The sequence below is a fragment of the Nannobrachium achirus genome (genome assembly GCF_963921795.1).
Source record: "Nannobrachium achirus genome assembly, chromosome: 6".
NCBI lineage: Eukaryota > Metazoa > Chordata > Actinopteri > Myctophiformes > Myctophidae > Nannobrachium > Nannobrachium achirus.
Window position 1 is genome coordinate 40,553,866 of NC_137815.1, and position 19,945 is coordinate 40,573,810.

Consider the following 19,945-nt stretch of genomic DNA (forward strand, 5'->3'; position numbering starts at 1 on the left):
CTGTCAAACGATGAAACTATATGGGTTGCTTCATCTCTCTCTCAACTAAGGGGTCCTTGGCCTGAAAACGTTAAAGACCCCTGTCCTAGAGTTTAAAAAACGTCTATTTAGAAGAGCCCCAGGGTCTATAAAAACTGGTTAAAAAAAGCAGATGGAGCAAGGGATCAAAATAAGAGATATGGGGGAACCCCAGAGGGAATCACAGATTATTAGTGCAATTGTGCAAACCACATAGATAAGGCTTTCCCGTCACGCTGCTCACTTTCTATCTTGATATAAAGCGCAAAATGCCAAAAATATACTTGGCTTAAAAGATATCCCATGTGGATCTCGACATGTGGCCAACCTGTGACATCTATGACGTATGACTCCAAATTAGGGATGATATGAAAATTTCATATCACGATTATTGCGACCAAAGAAATCGCGATTTACGATATTATCGCAATAATCAAAATCCATTATCCTGGGGCGGAACATTTGCCAAAAAATAGCCGATCTACAAGCTCACAGCGGGTCACTGAGAGTGAAAAAAAGACTGTATCAAGTACGTATATTATAAGTATCTTTTACCAATTCTAGAGGGTTTAAATGGTACTGGATATGCAGCTCTGCAAATAAAAGGTGAATTGATCCCAGTGCATGACGGATGATATCACGATAAATTAAATCTCCACGATGCGATTATCGTGAGTGTTTTTTTTATCACGATAAACGATAACATGGTATATCGTCCCATCCCTACTCCAAATTTGTGCAAGGTTTCAGCCCGATCCAAGCCCCATTGACTTCCAGCTAAGTTCAATATTTAAAATAAGATATGATCGGTCCAGCGCGGTATGCCAGATTAGCACCAAACAAACACACACATCGACTCACACACTCTCTTATAGGTAGCTAGCCTCCTGTACAGACACCGTAAAAAGAAGAGGGCAATATGAAGGGATGCAGAGAGGAGGCAAAATGTCTTCGCTAGTTGTTCCACAACTGTTTATCTGCCTCTGTGTTTATTTAAAAGCAGAAAGTGTAGAAGAGAACAACTTTGGTACAGCAGTTAGGCGGATGAGGGGAGTGTGAACTTGCTGACTTTAAAGGCAATTACAGCAGCAGCCACTCTGGGGGCTGCTATCGATTTTTTTTGCCTCCCTTTCTTTCTCTCTTTTTTCCTCCATGCTGCTCTCTTTCTTTCTCACTCTCTCTTTTTCCCACAGATTGCTAATTAGCATGCAGGAAGGATGCTGCAGGGGCACCACCTACCTGGGCAGGGGTGCTCGCAAGGAACGCGGCAACGCGCACATATGGGCTGTCACGATTATGACATTTTACATGACGATTAATTGTCACTCAAATAATTGCGATTAACGTTTTGTGTATTTGTCATTGACAATTACATTTCTGTTTGGCTTGTTGCACATGGCAATCATGACACATAACTTAAATATACAAAGAAATGACTGACATATTTGACAATTTTATACTTAAAAAAGAACATTGATGGTGGAAATAGCCGATCTACAAGCTTGTACATCTGCTATTTCCACTACTTTTTGAAAGTGTTTGTAACTATTTCTCAACATGGAAACGATTATGACGATTATGCAAAATAATTGCGATTACCTAAAAGAATTGCGATTAGACGATTATGTAATAATTGTGACAGCCCTAATGTGCGTATACATACACACACAGTAAACACACAAGGACATGTATGTGTCCAATAACACATGTGTGCAATACAGACACTCAAAGCGAGGTGATGGACTTCATTACGTGGGCTGGGGCTAATCTCCCGGCTTTAGCCACTTCAGCCATTCCATCCCGTTCTCTCCCTTGAGTGTGGGGGGGGGGCAAATGTGCGGGCAAGGAGACATCATGGAGCAAACAGCATTAGCCGGGGCAACTTGATACCAAATGGGCTGATTCTATCTAATTTAGGCGGTGCTTTGCCTGTCGTCCGTCTTGGGGAGTTTAAACCAGTGGTTCCCAAACTTTTTAGCCCGTGACCCAAAAGAGAAATTAAAAAGCATTTGCCAGCAGGGCTCCAAACATGTGAAAACAGCAGATCTACAAGCTCACAAAGCGTTGCTTGGTGCCACCTTATGGGCTTTTAGATCGGCTATTCTCACTACTTCTTAAGCCCTTTGCACACAGGCGCGTTTAACCGCACGGATAAAACGGACAATATAAGTTTTTGAAAAGAAAACAATGATTCTCTATGACCTCATGCACACCGGCTCCGAATTTGCCGTGCGACGAGTGGCTGCCGCCGTGCGTTTTTTTCTCGATCGAACCCAGTTCGATTCGTGCGTCTTGTCGCATGCGGTAAAAAACTCATCACTCCTTTTATGACTCCTTTTTGGATCCGCAACGCGCCGATTCCGCACAGCCTTGCACACCAAATCCAATGCGTTTTATTCATGCCGCAAACAAAAAAAACGCAACTGTCCTGTGTGCAAAGGGCTTTAAAGTAAGCAATTTACCCCGAGTGAGAGGACATTATGCTCTCATAATGTCCGCAGTGAGGTTGTTATCGGACGAGGCGCAGCCGAGTCCGATAACAACCTCACTCAGGACATTATGAGAGCATAATGTCCGACCCCGAGTGGTAAATAGCTTTTCTACCACTTTTTCCCGTATACATGAAAGAAAACACATAGTTGTAACTTGCAAGGATCTTAAGTTACAATCATTATTGCCTATAAAACTTCCGCGAGACAGCAGATAGTTCCACAAACAACATCTTCTACTCACCAACAGATGGCGCCAACTCCATACTAATCCATGCGTCTAGCTTACAGCTAAGCTAACGTCAGTTAGAAGTACCGTTCCGGCCGTAAATAGAGGCTGTTCGCTTCCAGAAAGGCATAGGTTCAGAGAAAAGGGGCTTTAAAGTTGGCGGATTGCATTGGATCCAAATAAATCGGCGACTATAGCATGCACGTTAGTAAACATAGGACCGTTGCCACCGTCATTTGTTGGTTGGGGGAAGTCCCCGGATGTACACTGAGGCGCATTGATCTCGGACACACAACTTTGCGGCAGTTGTCCTCTGATAACCTCCGGAATTTAGCCAATCAGAATCCAGTATTTGAACACGTGACTCGAAAAAGTGGTAGAAGGAGTAGTTCACCACTTTTCAACCTGTCTTAGTGTCTTCATATAATAGGTCCTCACTAATGTTCATGATAAAATATCACAATTTTTTTTCTACTCAGTCCAAGTCTCCTAGGAGAGCTGTGGGAAGTTCAGAATCCATCGTCTTGTGACATCATCATTTTCCCAAAAAAAAATTGAATCAATATTTTTGAAAAGAATATTTAGATTATTATTATCGCGAGAACAATGGCTTCCACTTTAAAATTGCAACTTTTCAGGAATAGAAAGCCTGCAGTTTCTATAAGCTGGATTGGCAATCGATGATGTCACAAGACGATGGGTTTCTGACCTGCCCACAGCCCTCCTCTGAGAAAAAAAAAATAATGAAAAAAGCTATTTTTGAGTGAGGACCAATTATATGAACATATGTTGAAAAGTGGTGGAGTGCCCCTTTAAACATTTGTTTTATAATTTACGGAATTCCTTCGATTTTTCTTTCATTTACTCATGAAAGTACTAAAATCATTTCTTTTTTTTTTCTTCTTTTCTTTTAAGAAATTGCTTTTATGGTAATGTTTTTTGAAAATGATTTGAAATATTAATTAAAAACAAAATGTAGGAAAAAAATTAAGGGACCCAAAAAATTATTGTCCGCGACCCACAAATGGGTGCCGACCCAGTGTTTGGGAAACAGTGGTTTAAACCAGTGGTTTTAGAGGTATTAAAAAGTCCTTAAATTGTCACTTTGGAAATGTGCATATACCCTCTAAACACTTAAACATTATGTTGGTAAAATCATTTGATGATTTTACCGACCCACAGGTTATGAACCAGGTTTAAACAACAAGAAGCTGGAATCATAATGTCACTGTCATTTAGCTGCTGGAATTAGGGAGAAAGGGCATTGATACACCTTCAATTATTTGAATGCAGCAAAAACACACAAAATCCCCTGATCTCTCTTACACAGACATGTTATGTAACAGCTCCCGCATTGCAAGGTATTGATTTAGGATGGCACAAAAAGAGAAATGTCAGAATGTAAGGCAAAAATAAAACAGCGGCAGGCAAGTGATAACCAAGATTTAGCCTGCGGACAGATTTGCTAAGCCTGGCTCCATAACCATCACAGCAAGCGAGGGAAAAAAGACAGGTTTTCAAAACCAGAAAGAGCGCTGAGGCCAGGAGGACGACTTGCTATTTATAGCCACAGATTTTTTATTCAAGAGGGCTCTGCTGTGCTTTCTCTCACACTTACACTGTCTCTTTCTCTGGCACTCTCAGCTCTCTCTCACTCTCTCTGTTCCAGCACATTGTGTTCTGCAATAAATAGTGTGTGTGTGTGTGTGTGTGTGTGTGTGTGTGTGTGTGTGTGTGTGTGTGTGTGTGTGTGTGTGTGTGTGTGTGTGTGTGTGTGTGTGCACGCGTGCGTGTGTGTGCACGTGTGTGCGCATGCGTGTTTTGGGGTCTTCCATAGGTGACAATGAGACAATCTACAGTACACACTATCCTCATTAATTAAATCAAATAATAATGGTGGTGGGTTTGTTCAATGCATTCAGCATGGCCTGATCACTTCAAGTCCAACATCATACAGTAACAGTATGTGTGGGTACATAAAGTAAACAGTACATATTATAACATAAACCCTCCTCTACTGTGTCCTCTTCCTCTCATCGGTGTTACAGGGCTACATAGTGACGTCCCTCCCCTCCTCCCTACCCGGTGACTCTCCACGCCCCGCCTTACACCCCCCCCCCCCTCCCTTCCTCGCTCCATCTCTCCAGCACAGGGACGCAGTTGCAGGGAATTCCTTTATTACCTCAGCACTGGCCGCAACCAAACACGACTTTCGCACGGGTGTTTGTGTGTGTCAGTGCATTATTGAGAACTATGAAAACACAGCAAAAACACACAAACACACCAACCTCAAAGCAAACACGACCTATACAAAACTTTGGTACCTTCATCCCATAATAATGACTAACAAAAACAACCGATTCAAAATAGATGCATACAATTAAACATTACATTAAAATGTTAAGTAGGAGTAAGTAGTGTATATACGGTATATATACACTGTGTGTATGTGTGTGTGTGTGTGTGTGTGTGTGTGTGTGTGTGTGTGTGTGTGTGTGTGTGTGTGTGTGTGTGTGTGTGTGTGTGTGTGTCTCAGTGCAAGACCTGTTCTTGTCGTCTTCGTACTTAGGAGGCTAATTAAATAAAATTATACAGCGCTTAGCAGCAATAATTGGCTTCCGATGAAGGGAGATGCCTCCTAGAAAAGGGAGCTTGGTGCTTTTGAGATTCGAATCATACCCCGGGAACATTACAAAATGAAACTCCCAGATAAGAGGCAATTAGAACAGTGGTAAAGGCTTGTGAACTGAACAAAAGTTGTGAAATGCATGAGAATAGATTTACATCTTACTCTTTCTTACCTATAATTAATAACATTCACTGACACTGGTGCGCACACACACTCGCGCGCGCACACACACACGCACACGCACATACAGTGGCAGCTTACTGTATTTAGAGTTGAGCTCTGTGGATTTCCATCCAAGCAGGATCAGGTGTTTCACAGATAAAAGCACATTATAGACAGGGAAGCGGTGGCGGTAGATGCAGTAGAAGAGGCTTTGAACCGAGACGACGCTGCTGACATTAGTTTTGTCTCAATAAACGCCAAATAAAGTCCATCCCCAACGGCAACTAAACCAGCTTGGTTTTATGGGTGGGTAGCTTTCTCCCCCTTTAATCTCTCTGTCAAGACTTTTCCCTTCTCTCCTCTGTCTCTTCCACTCGTTGTGGTCCTCTATCTAGGTAGAAGGTACTGCTGGTACCTTGTTTATATTTTATTTTTCATGAACGAGGACGGAAGCCTCTCCTTTGACTGCCCCCTTTCTTTTTCTGAATGAAGCACAAGCGCTACTGGGATACAGAAAGCTGGCTCGTTGGCTCCATTGCTCTCCCTTTCTCCCTCTACCGCTGTCACTATCATGCGCACACTGCTCACCGCTCCCTTCTCCTCCAACCCTCCCTTTTGTGTGCCCTCTCTCTCTGGTCTCTGTAGTGCTTGTTTGCTCTCTCTATTGCTATTGCTCTCCCTCTCCCTCTCTCTCTCTCTCTCTCTGTTACAATATAATTGCCATGACAGCCAGCCCAGGGCTAGTCAAGCAGCCCAGCTGTTTAATGGTCTACTGTATGTCACTAGGTGCACAGGCAAGACCATTCAATGAGAGGAGAAAAGTAATCTCTTCAAAACCCTGTTTTGACTAATTTTAGCATACAAAGACACACATTATGGCACAAGATCTGCTGGAGCGATATACAATGCAAGCATCTGTTAGCCTATGTCTCTGACATCTTTTATCCTATTTTCCTCATTAATCCAACAAGTCCTAATACTTAGCCTATGGCTGGAAAGCATGAACAAGCTTCTACACAACACTTGTGAAACACAGGGACTGGGAAGAGGGGGCAATGGAAAACCAGAGAAAATTATTGATCAGAGAGAGCATCAAAAGGACTGTCACAACAACTCACCAGTGAGCAACTGAACTCAACGGTTCAGTTAGCCGGCGGTAGGCTTGTCACGATACTGGATTTCTAACTTCGATACGATATTTTGAAACATTTCGATGCTCGATACCAGGCCTGGAATTTCGTCAGTTTAGGGGCAAGGCCAATTGGCCTTTGGTGTTGTCAAATTTTTGAGGGCACAAAGGCCAAGTGCCAGGGCAGGAAGGCCATCATTAAAACAATGATTTTAAGTCCACGCCACAGTCATAATTAATTTAGCTTAAACGTTAAGGTTTAATGTAATACCTTTCAATTAAATAAATATCAAGAACCTGTTTATTTATGTTTTGCCATGTGCAGTGGTGTAAAGTAACTAAGTACATTTACTTAAGTATTGTACTTAATTGTTTATTGTCATTTTGAGTATTTCTAACACTTACTTCTACTCCACTACATCTCGGATCCAAATATTGTACTTTTACTCCACTACAATTATTTGAAATCTTTAGTAATACCAGTTACTTTGCATAATAAATTATAATATTATTAAACATACATGAACCACTTTATCCCTATGTAGGCTATTTGAAAATAATCAAGCTTGTAGAAAAAAATAGCAGATCTACAAGCTCAAGATGTGTCGCATAACTATGCGTTGTGAGCTTGTAGATCTGCTATTTTCAATAATGTTGTACTTTTACTTTTGGTACTTTAAGTACATTTTGATACCAATACTTTTGTACTTTTACTCAAGTATATTTGGAATTTGAGGACTTTACTTGCAACGGAAGTATTTCTACATTGCAGTAGGCTATTGATACTTTTACTTAAGTAAAACATTCGAGTACTTTTTCCACCACTGGCCATGTGCACGCACGCACACACGCACACACGCACACAAACTCCTCCCTCCCGTTCGCGGAGTGATCCCTTTCTCAACAATGATGTACTTTCTTACAGCTCAGCCTCTTGGGGAAAGAATAGCTTTTGGTTCCCTTAGTGCTGCATTTTGGTTGTTGTCCTGAGCTCAGCAGAGCTCCGTTTGAAGGCATTCGTTCGCACATTCGGATTTATTCAACAGGCTGCGTTAGATAAAACTCCCGTTTAGCCCGGTGATGTTTTTGTGTTGTAACTTGTATAAACACTGTGTCGCGGGACTCCGGCAGCTCCACTATGCGGCGGCTGCTATGCTGCTACTACGAGCGTAAATGGAATCTACTTCTGGTCATGTGCGCAGCTCAACCAACCACGCACTGCTGTTACCGTAATGACTGGAAAATCGCGCAGAGGAAAAAACGGTAAAAAGCAGTTAATGGACTGCTGTGGGCGCCAGGGCACCACGGCCACTGTGGCCGTTTGGGCATGTCATTTTTCGAGGGGCACACGGCCAAAGAGAGGGGCAACGGCGGCCATGGCCGTCGTGGCCGCCGTGAATTTCCTGCCCTGCTCGATACCATTTTCGATACCACGCAACCAAAGCGATATCAGTGCAAAAATGTTTATTTTTATTTAAAGAAAAATACAGAACTTCTTGAGGTAGATGGTAGTGCAAGTACAAATAGGCCTTTAAAATAACTAGGAATAAGCCAAAGTAGGGAGGACACACATAAAATTAATGTTGGTGTAAACCAACGAGAGGTAAAAACTGATCAATATTATCGATATTATCGATATTATTGAAACTATGGAAAAGTCATATTGAAAATCGATACTAAATTCAAAATCGATACTTTTCGATAAATCGATATTTTTGACAACACTAGCCGGCGGTTCTGTTAAGGTCACAGTTTCGGTTATTTTACTTATTGGCAATATAATAAAATGACCTACCTGTACACCGTCTACAATGGCATAATAAGGATAACTTTATTTAGGCAACATTTCGGTCAATAGACTTTCTACAGGCATCCGAAACATTGCCTAAAAACGTTGTCCATATTGTGCAAGTGTATGCAGTGTGCAGTCATTTTAATATATTCTTATCTGATCCATGCCTACGCACCCATCTTTGAGCTAATCAGGTGTGCATAATAACTTGCTTTTTCCACTAACTAGCAATACAAATGTATTTTTTCTATTCAGTATTTTCTACCTTTATTATTATTATTTTCAAGGCAAAAAAATTACCTTATAACGCTGACTTTATTTTCATTAAGATGCTCAAGGCAAAAAAATTACCTTATGTTACTATGCCTCACACGTGTGCGGGGAAGAAGGGAAGGTACTGTCGCAAAGAGAAACACCACTTCAAAGTTTAGTTTACAGGAATTAAATATTATCTACTCCTTAGATCAGTTTATATCAATCACAGGTGTGTGATTTGTTTCTACTGTGATCCAGCATATCTATAGCTGGATGGGGGAGTGAGTGTTCAGATTTAAGGATGTTATGTTAATAACGCTTACAATAAAGGTCTCTTTCTGAAGTCATGGAGTACTTTATACGAACTGGACTGATGGAAAGAACTTTTAATGAGCTCCTGGTACGAGTGGAGAGGACAACAACTGCATGTAGGCTAATCATTATGCTCATAAATTAACGGAAGGTGTTGCCTGCCAAATATAGATGATCTACAGCAGTGGTTCGAGTCTCGTTCCTGACAACCTTTGCTCTGTGTCTCTCCCCATCTCTGTCAATCTTCACTTGAGCTATCAATAAAGGCAGAAAAGCCAAAAACTAATCTTTATATTTTTCAAAAGTCAAAGTACAAGCATCAAAAGACCTTTTCTTGATACAAAGCAACAAAACTGCTAGAAATGTTGTCTACTTCTCACTACTTTCAGAATAAAATGTAGCTTTCAAGTAGTTCAGCTGTTTTTTCCCCCTGACACTTAACTACATTTCATAAAAGAGCACAACAGGTGATTATGCACATCCAGTTTTGAGTGGCTGACAGCTGTTGTCCATTAAACTAACAGGTGAGTTTTGAGTGCATTTCATCCATCATTTGCAAGAATTCCCCTAATAGTGCGGTATGCTATGTATTCCTGTAGGAATTTTTTGCCAAAATTGATTTTTTTGCTGTTTTGGCTTCTATAGGGACCAAACTATCAGAAAATGACGGGGGTCAAATTTTCAGACCCCTCCCTCATTTCCTGGGGGCGGGTCACTTCAGTTTTGGCCCTTTTCGGCCTTGTTTTCCCAATTTCCCATAGGATTTTTTTGCCCAAATGGCTTTTTTTGCTGTTTTGGCTTCTATAGGGACCAAACTATACGAAAATGACGGGGGTCAAATTTTCAGACCCCTCCCTCATTTCCTTGGGGGCGGGTCACTTCAGTTTTGGCCCTATTCGGCCTTGTTTCCCAATTTCCCAAAGGATTCTTTTGCCAAATAGATTTCTTTTGCTGTTTTGGCTTCTATAGGGACCAAACTATCAGAAGATGATGGGGGTTAAATTTTCAGACCCCTCCCTCATTTCCTGGAGGAGGGTCACTTCAGTTTTGGCCCTATTCAGCTATGTTTTCCCAATTTCCCAGAGGAGTTTTCTGCAAAAAAATGATTTGTTTGCTGTTTTGGCTTCTATAGGGACCAAACTATCAGAAAATAATGGGGGTAAAATTTTCAGACCCCTCCCTCATTTCCTGGGGGCGGGTCACTTCAGTTTTGGCCCTATTCGGCTATGTTTTCCCAATCTCCCATAGGATTGTTTTGCTAAAACATATTTTATCTTTTGTTGTTTTGGCTTCTATAGGGACCAAACTATCAGAAAATGACGGGGTAGACATTTTCAGACCCCTCCCTCATTTCCTAGGGGGGGAGGGGGTCACTTCAGTTTTGGCCCTATTCACCTATGTATTCCCATAGGAGTGTTTTGCTAAAATTGATTTCTTTGCCGTTTTGGCTTCTATAGGGACCAAACTATCACAAAATGACAGGGTTCCAATTTTCAGACCCCTCCCTCATATCCTGGGGGGAGTACTTTACAGTACTTTATACACAACTTCACAGTATATTCTGAGGATATTCAATAGTTTAGGTAGGAACAGTTCAAGTGAGGAGGATGGGGTAGCATTTATACTTCTGACCTATTATTCTAGTCAAATACAGGATCTATTCATGATCACTGTTATCTATGTCCTCCCTTAAGGCTCATTCCCACTGGGCCAGATAAACAGATACAAAAATATCTTTCTCCATTCAAGTGGATGGTAAGATACAGATAAAAGAAAATATCTGTCACAGATATTTATCTGTGTCTTACCATCCACTTGAATGGAGAAAGATACTTATTTATCTGTTAATCTGGCCCAGTGAGAATGGGCCTTTATACTGTTGGCAAAGTCTCCAGTCCAGTGCCATAGCACTTGCAGAGACTGACTGTCCCTTGCAACCTGCTTTGCACCCACATTACATGTGATGAGCTCAAGTATTGCCTTTGGAGCAGGGAGGGCAAGACACCTGACTGGAACATACCCTCCACTCTCTGAATTCCACCAATTCTCTTCAATTGGTGGAAGCTCAGGGCTCAGGGCAATTGGAGATTGGTGTCAGCAGCCTCTTCAATGTGTGCACCTCCTCAAAATCATGTCCCTTGATGAAGGTATCATATATGACAACGAGCTTGAAAGAACTGTCCCTTGAGAAATACTCAAGCAGTCCCTGGCCTAACACATGTCAACTTCTCCTTGGTTGATCACACAGTCAGGAGTTCCTTGATGGACATAGTGAGCTTCATCTCTGGATGAAGACTTCGTGTTTTTCGACTGATCCATATACCTAATATTACCTATCAAAGACAACTTGACCCTCAACATAGCCAGCCATCATCGTTATGATGCGTTTGTTGAATGCATCCTGAAGATCTGACAGCTTTTTGTCTTTTTCATGCTCTGAAGCAAACCCATGGCATCAACAATAAGAACTTTGATAGAATAATCGTCCTCCGTCAGATCATGCTATGGGACACATGGAAGATCTTCCTACAGGGGCTCTGCCCTGGCATCTTCAATTGCATGCAAAATGTGAACCCCCTCATTTTCTGACAGTTTGGTCCCTAAAGAAGCCAAAACAGAAAAGAAGAAAAAAAAAGCTATGGGAATATAGAGCCGAATAGGGCTAAAACTGAAACCCCCCCCCCTCCCCGCCTCAGGAAATGGGGGAGGGGTATGAAAATTTGAACCCTGTCATTTTCTGATAGTTTGGTCCCCATAGAAGCCTAAACAGCAATCAAAACAATTTTAGCAAAAAAAAAAATCCTATGGGAAATTGGAATGCATAGCTGAATAGGGCCAAAACTGTGACCCGCCCCCAGGAAATGAGGGAGGGGTCTGAAAATGTGACCCCCGTAATTTTCTGATAGTTTGGTCCCTATAGAAGCCAAAACAGCAAACAAATCAATTTTTGCAAAAAATACTATGGGAAATTGGGAATACATAGCCGAATAGGGCCAAAACTGAAGTGACCCGCCCCCAGGAAATGAGGGAGGGGTCTGAAAATGTGACCCCCGTAATTTTCTGATAGTTTGGTCCCTATAGAAGCCAAAACAGCAAACAAATCAATTTTAGCAAAAAATACTATGGGAAATTGGGAATACATAGCCGAATAGGGCCAAAACTGAAGTGACCCGCCCCCAGGAAATGAGGGAGGGGTCGGAAAATTTGACCCCCGTCATTTTCTGATAGTTTGGACCCTATAGAACCAAAATCTGCAGAAAAATCAATTTTGGCACAAAAATCCTACAGGAGCTGTATTTTGGACATAGCATACCACACTATAATGCATCCTTTAGCTTTTTAGTGGATTTTGTCATTCTTCATCCACTTGTAGATGTTACAGAGGATGTTTCATTCGTCATCAATAACATCCTGGGCTGATCCATTTTTATGGGTCATTCTATCTAAACTGATGGTTCTTGAAACACATCAAAGAGCTTGTGTTCTTATCAGCCGGGTGCTCAAAAACATTTAAAATACATTAAAAAAAAACTCAACGAACATGTAAACACTTTCACCTTGTCAGCCTAACTCTACCACTCTTCTCACAAAGATGCACTGACATTTCTACTTCCAATTTTCTCAAAGCTTGTGCACACTATGATCCTGTCAAAAATCAAAAGGGTTAAATGCAGTATGAAGCACCCGGCCCAGATAAGTTACCATGATGGACATAACATGACCATTGTTGTGCCCTATGGTACACATGAAACAGCCATACAGTTAACCATGAACAGGGTCCTGTGGCCATCGACTTCAAGTCATTTTACAACGGTGGCCCCCTGCCTAATCTAGTTGAATACCCCTGACCTACAGGTTCACCATGTGCCGTGATGCTTGTGGATCGTCTGTTTTTGGCGAGCATCACCTATGTAAAAGTCCATATATGGGTATTCTCCAGAATCTCTTTTTTGCCCATATGAAGTTCCCTGATGTCATCGATATATATCACTGGCCCTTTAGAGTGAGGTTGCATGTCGCCCTGAGGCGTCTTACAAGTAAATATTACCCTAAAAGTATTTGTGTGAACTTTAGCAACTGCCTCCCATAGTAACAAAATGAGTGAGTCTAAAGAATAAAAAATAAAAGAAAAAAGATAACAATGAGACTGTCTGGTTTAGCGAATTCACCAAGTTTTTAAAGCCGAAAGAGCTTTGTTACTTCCTTCCTTTAATGTAAATCAATTGAGGGAATCTTTTGTTGTTGACGTCATCAAGAACCTTTGCTCCAAATGCATCAGCAATCTTGTTGAGAAATTTCAAAGGAACTAAAAGGACTAAACCAGCATCAATACATGTCACTCACTGTCTATTTATCACAGCCATATGGTACTATATATGGAATATATCAATACGTCCATGGAGGTGGGCTTTTCCCCTCCAGGGAATGTAGGAGAAGCAGTATACAGCCACGGCTGAGAGGATCATCACGGACAGTCGGACACTCATCACCCCAGCCACAAGTGACACCAATGCATTAACTCTCTTACCGCCGAACGAACGCTCGTTCTTTTATCCTCCACGTCATAACGAGTATGGGACTGCCCCATAGGTTGAATTCCCGTTAGGTCGAACAGCGTCGGCAGGTTAGATAATCACCCGCAAGCGCCGGCAGGTTAGATAATCACCCGCGTCACGGTTACTGAGGTTAGGTTTAGGGTTAGGCATAGTTTTACTGAGGTTAGGATTAGGCTTTGGGTTAGAGTTTGGTGGTCGATCCAAAGGGTGTTCGACCTAATGACATGTTACCAACGAGCATTTGTTCTTTCCGCGGCTGAGCCTGTCTGAGCAGATGAGGGGTGGCGCAGGTGTGTACAGTAGTAGCAGCTCCCGTAACGCTAGCTCCCGTCACTTATGTACAGTATACACTGACATGTTTGATATCTGCTGCAAGTGATGTCTAACCTGCACAAGACGAAATGCACAAGAGAATGTTCTATATCTTATAATTGCCTTATTTTCATTGTCATTTTATTGCGAACTTTTTCAAATTTTGTTAAAAGCTCATTCCAACATGGATAGGCCAAAAATCTGATTTGGGGTGTCAGTGTGAACATAGCTTATTTACGACTACTAAGTATAGAGGGTTTAAGTGGTTAAGTATTTTTAACCATGCACCTTATGTACATATTTGACATTGCTAGTTGTAGGATATTTTACCAATAAGCCCAACTGCGAGTGCAACAAGCATAAAACATAGGTTTGATGCGCGTGTCAATATTAACTCAATGTCCAGAGCTCTGAGATATATTTGGATATGCCAATCCTTTTGACATAAAAATAATATACAAAAAACTCCTTTTAACAAAACATCGAATTGCTGACCTGCACAGCACATAGACACCATATCACGGTCGACAACTGTTTGTGCTCCTACTCATTGCACCCTACCTGGCTGCAATCACTGCCAGGTATAAATCAGTTCCCATGGCAACCAACTGTGATTGACGGCTGACAGCAGCGACCATGGCAACCACCTGAAGTTTACATTGACATACTGTAGCAAGATCATTCATTTCAATAAAGAAGGAAAATAAACAAAATTTGTATTTGGGCTCCAGCACTAGTGCATTTGACATTATCTGACTTGTTTTCATAATATCTTCTTTCTCCATTCTTTCTTTAACCCTTTATAGAAACTGCAAATGATTTGTTGATTACTTTTGATGCAGTAATCTTTATTCTTGTCATTTAAGAGGTATTAAATCGTCACTTTAGAAATGTGCTGATACAATGTGTATACTATTAGGCTACGCTACACTTATACTGTATGATGGTTTGTTTACTGTCAAGTGAGAAAACAATGTTGCACATTAAGCAAATCGTTAGGGGAACCACCCAAAATCATTTGGGAACCTGTGCTTACGGGAGCGCAACAAATATCCCACAGGAGAGACGATATCCCGCAGGTGGGACTGGTTCATCTCAGGTTGACCACGGGACGTAAGGAGGGTACACTACATACATACTGTATGCCAACGCCCCCAGTTTCCTCTGCATTGAGGCAGGCAGTAGTCACTTCCTCTCAAGGGAAGGGAAGGGAAGGGAAGGTGTAAGGGGGAAAGTAGCTAGAGGGAGCCAGGTACTCAAGGAGGAAGCTGTGGCAGGATCAGCAGCCAAATACACCTTGGATAACACTGAGCAGTTAACACAATCAACTAATGAGGTGCTGAAGACCCAGTGCAGTACGCAGAGTCAGAGTGAAGTTATTACCAAATATATGGTGAAAGAAATATACTAGTGTGTGCCAGTACTTTAGACATGAGCAAAAACTTGATCTGGACGGGGGGTTCTACATTTTTACGTGGGGTCTATTTAGAATTAAATAGTTAAAATGGATTTATTGATCTTGTGACTGAAATATAAACAATTTCCTATGCTGAATTGTTTTTATTTAACAAAATTCCACACCGATTCACTCAAATAAGTGAGCATTTTCCCTTTCTCTGTTCGTTCAGTGTCGTGCCCGAGTGACTGTATGCTTGGTTGCGCACAGGTGTCAAACTGAAGAACAAAGCAGATCTATAAGCTCACTGTGAGCCTGTAGATCAGTATTTTGGTGCACGACACTGGCATGCAAATCAACCTTCAGTCAAGTAGCACTAGCCATGCTCGACTTGTATTGTAATCCAAAAGGCCTATTATAATAATGAGTTTCTTTTGCATGTTTGTGTCTAATATTGTGTAAAGCACATAAGATTCCCTTGCTGAAATGTCTAAACAAATAAACTTGTCTTGCCCATTCTGAGGCCAGACTCACATCCACACAACCAGTCGCCTCCCTTCTGATCCAATCAATAATTTACATCAGGCAAGCAATGGAGGATGGAGATGAAACAGAGGATGGGGTGAGGGCGAGAGAGTAAGGGAAATAAATACAGAGAGAGAGAGAGAGAGAGAGAGAGAGAGAGAGAGAGAGAGAGAGAGAGAGAGAGAGAGAGAGATAACAAGATGGTGAAGAATTACGATAAAGACAGAGAGCTAGAGAACAGGAAGGGACAAAATAGCAATGGAAGAGAGAAAGGGAGAAACAGGAGGAGTGATGAAGAGAAGTGAGAGCGAGGGGAAGCAGCAGCAACAGCACCATGCTCAGTGCTCTGGCAGAGATCTATAAATAGCTCTTCAAATCTCTCTAGAAAAAGCCTCTATGCTGCTACTGCTGATCATACAACCTAGCAGCAGCAGCAACAAAATAACAAAAATTAAGGCCAACTGTGATAACAGTTAAAACCACTTTAACAATCATGATATAAGGAATGTAGAATTGTAATTAATTCAAAGAAAGTAAAGCCCACTAGGCTATCACTTCATCCACCAATGATAAAAGATTTTCTCTGTTGTGAGCCTGCATCCTGCGAGGCACGTACTATATCATATATGCAAGGTGCAGATCATGAGGCAGAAAGAAGGATCCTCCATTTTTCTCAGTGCTGGCCCTAGCAACAAGCAGACTGTTGATTCAATGATTCGCCTCCTCAGATCCCAGAGTGGATACCTAAATGGCTTTCTTCCCCATGCATATATGATATTCTAGCAAAAAGAATAGGTTCACCTATGATCTTGTCAAGCATTCTTTACATATAGATGCACTTTAGTGCACTACAAAGAGCTTTGGTGACAACAACACCACATTATCACAAAATAAACAAACCAGAGACTCACTTTGTGATAGTAACACTCACTGTACGTTGGTCACTAACTCCAGTCTCCAGTTCATTCATGTAAAATTGTTAAGGAATATCCAACAAAAGAAAGCTGAAATTTGAGACAAGACTATTGGACATCATACAATTTGAATGTGGTAACAAGCTCCTATGCCCCTGGAGCTTACAATCATTACACATCCAGGCCTGCATCAAATTCTACAGTATTTATGTTTCCAGTTACACATGCCGTTTACCATAAGTAGATGTCTGAATCACTCGGACAGCCTGCACTGTGAACCTACCTTGTGCAACAACAGCAGCAGCATACAGTACATGTCCAATCTATTTGTTTCCCTTAACTTTCCACCAAACAGTGGCCTACACACTCTTACTCTGGACACCTGTAGCACAGGTGCAGAAAGCCAGGTCAGATTTTCTTTTTTTTTTATATGATATATTGTTTTGATTGATTGATTATTAGAGGTTTGCGTAGGAAAAGCACGGCAAAGCTTTATCTTTGTACCAGTTTTGAGTTGCAGCCACCTGTAAGTGATTTTAAAGTACGGATTTACACTCCTTTATGACCGTCGGTAGGGCTGGCATTTTGTGGCATAGCAGGAGAAAGAATTCATCAATTCAACCCTGTTGAAAACTTCCATTTGAAAACAAGCAAGTCAAATACTCCTGGCCAATTTTCAACAACTGAATCATTTAAATTGTTACACTGGTTATTTCTTGAATGGTGGGTGGATCTGGAGGCTCAACATTGGACACACTCACTAACTTACATACAATATCTGACAGCCCTGAACGAATCAGACAGTCAGTCATAGGTGCACTTTCGTGATGCATTATGATCCTATCATTAACACTATTCATTATGATCCTATCATTAACACTTACTAACCAGCTATTCATTATGATCATATCATTCATTAACACTTACTAACCAGTCTATTCATTATGATCCTATTCCTATCATTAACACTAGCCAGTCTGTTCAGGTAATGAACGCTCTCTCTCTCTCTCTCCCTCCCTCTCACACACACACACACACACACACACACACACACACACACACACACATACACACACACACACACACATACACACACAGCGCGCGCGCACACACACACTCATGTGGCAGCAACACCTTGCTTTCACTTGATAACGTGGGCTCTGTACAGTGCAGCCAGGGCAGTGAGGGCACGATAACTGGATATACCATGGTTTAGTTTAGCCCTGGCTGAAACATGACGGTCGTGTCATAAACTCATATAAGACAGTCATGTTTCAGGGCTAGGTTTAGTTGCTCATTCATTCCCACAACAACAAAGTGCCGTTAGTTATAGGTAGATGTAACGTTAACTTGGCATCGTCGTGCTACAGGTCATGGTTAATGGAAATACCAGTAGTGTCTCTGACTAAACAGACTATTTCCAATATATATTTCAACAAGTCAAGTTCGAGATTTAAGCTGCTCACCGTTCTGCTCCCTTCCCTGCAACCGGCGCGTCCTCTCCTGAAGAATTCTCCCCAAGTTGAGTCTGTCTGTGGAGCAACACAGGTGGTGGTGGTGGTGGTGGTGCGGGGGGTCAAGCTATGTAGTTGACTTGGAACCTTTAGCCAAAGCCACACGCTAACAATAGCTTAGCCCACGGCATTAGCCTGCTTCCTCCCAACGATTATAATTAGCCACCTACCTTGCTGCTTCTCAACTGTTAGCCTGCTAGCTATATAAAGCCTTTTCTTCTTGTTCTGTGTGCAACTTGCAGCAACATTAAATAAAGCTGTAGCCGAGAAACTGAGCAAGGAGCAGCAAGAAGAAACACTGACTGACTGACTGACAGGTGTTAGAAGAGTGCGAGGTGCTAACGTTAGCCGCTACAGTTAGCCAGCTAACTATAGACTTACCAATGCTAATAGAATGGTGTTAGCTTGGTTCACTGCGACCCCGACTGTCAAAACATCGCCGTGAGAGAGAGAGAGAGACAGAGAGTGTGTGTGAGAGAGAGAGAGAGAGAGAAAGGGGAGGGACGTGAACGTGAACCTTTGGAACAGAACACTAGTCACGGCACGCTGTTCTTGCTATCAGCTATTTCATAATAGCCATGTATCCAAAAACTGACAAATAATAAGAGGTCCAAATAAAAGAAGGAAAAAAAAACGCTATTCCCCTTTCGACTCCGGCTTCTGTTCTGTCAGCGTCACTTTTTCAGCGGCGCACTTGACAGGGTCCACAGAACTAGTTCCCATAGCCCGGGGGCGGACACACAGCCGACCCGAGTGTTTCCACGGTTGTCAGGCAACCAACGCAATGCGTCGTTCATTCACAAACATGATTGGCAAGCTTAATTGACACGCATCGAAATCAGCAAGTAAACTAGACTTCACTCTTTTGAGGTGCCAACTTGCATCTAATGCACTCGTGGCCATATATGGCCTACTTGTTGAGCGCCAGCAGAGCGTGCAAGTGCTGTGATCGGTGCTGTCTGTAGGTGGGTGCTGGGTGGGCAAGTTGGCACTCTGTCGAGGTGCCAAGCGCCTTGTTGCGACCATGTTAAATAATTAATTAAGTTAAATAAATATGGAATATGGATAAAATCCATAACCAAAATAAGAGAGACGAGCCAAAGGACAGTCCATACATTGCTGTATTTGAAGAGAGTCAGACAAGGAGACAATACAGTGAGCATACCATAGTGGTAGCTTTCTAAATCTCTCTCTCTTCCAAGATGGAAGTTAACATGTATATTAAGAGTACAGTTATAACAGTATAAGTCGTGGGACTCATTGATTCGTTCCCAGATCATAACAAGGAAGACAGTGACACGTAGTGTTGGTAACTTTCCACTAGTGACATACAGTATAAACCAAAACATGATTATATCATGGCAACCAAAGTTACTATGACCTGTAATCTATTAGCCTGAGCTTACAGTATCCGACCAAAATATGGTCTCCTATACTGTAAGTTCAGTTCATAATATATCCTTATATGGTCATATGAGCCTCGTACACAAACCATACAATTATGTATCATAATTTATATCCTAACAGACCATATGTCGCTATTTAGAATGAAAACTTGCAGCTCATGTCTGTCTGTTTTTCTGTTACACTGTCTGCTCCATATATGGCCAAGACACTTGCAAATTGACGTCTGACATCATAGATGTCTGACGTCATATAGACCACATTACGTCAGACCTCAGACATCCATGATGTCAGATGTCAGTCATCTCC

At 41.8% G+C, this 19,945-nt stretch overlaps 1 protein-coding gene across 9 annotated transcripts in view; it reads right to left on the reverse strand.

Moving 5' to 3' along the window:
- r3hdm2 (R3H domain containing 2) overlaps positions 1–18,640 on the reverse strand; it is a 99,775-nt gene extending 81,135 nt beyond the window's left edge. For all 9 annotated transcript variants that reach the window (XM_080729126.1, XM_080729128.1, XM_080729125.1 and 6 more), the window contains exon 1: positions 18,185–18,640. The gene's annotated coding sequence lies outside the window, so the exon portion shown is untranslated. The remainder of the gene's footprint in view (positions 1–18,184) is intronic.
- Positions 18,641–19,945: the final 1,305 nt, after the last annotated feature.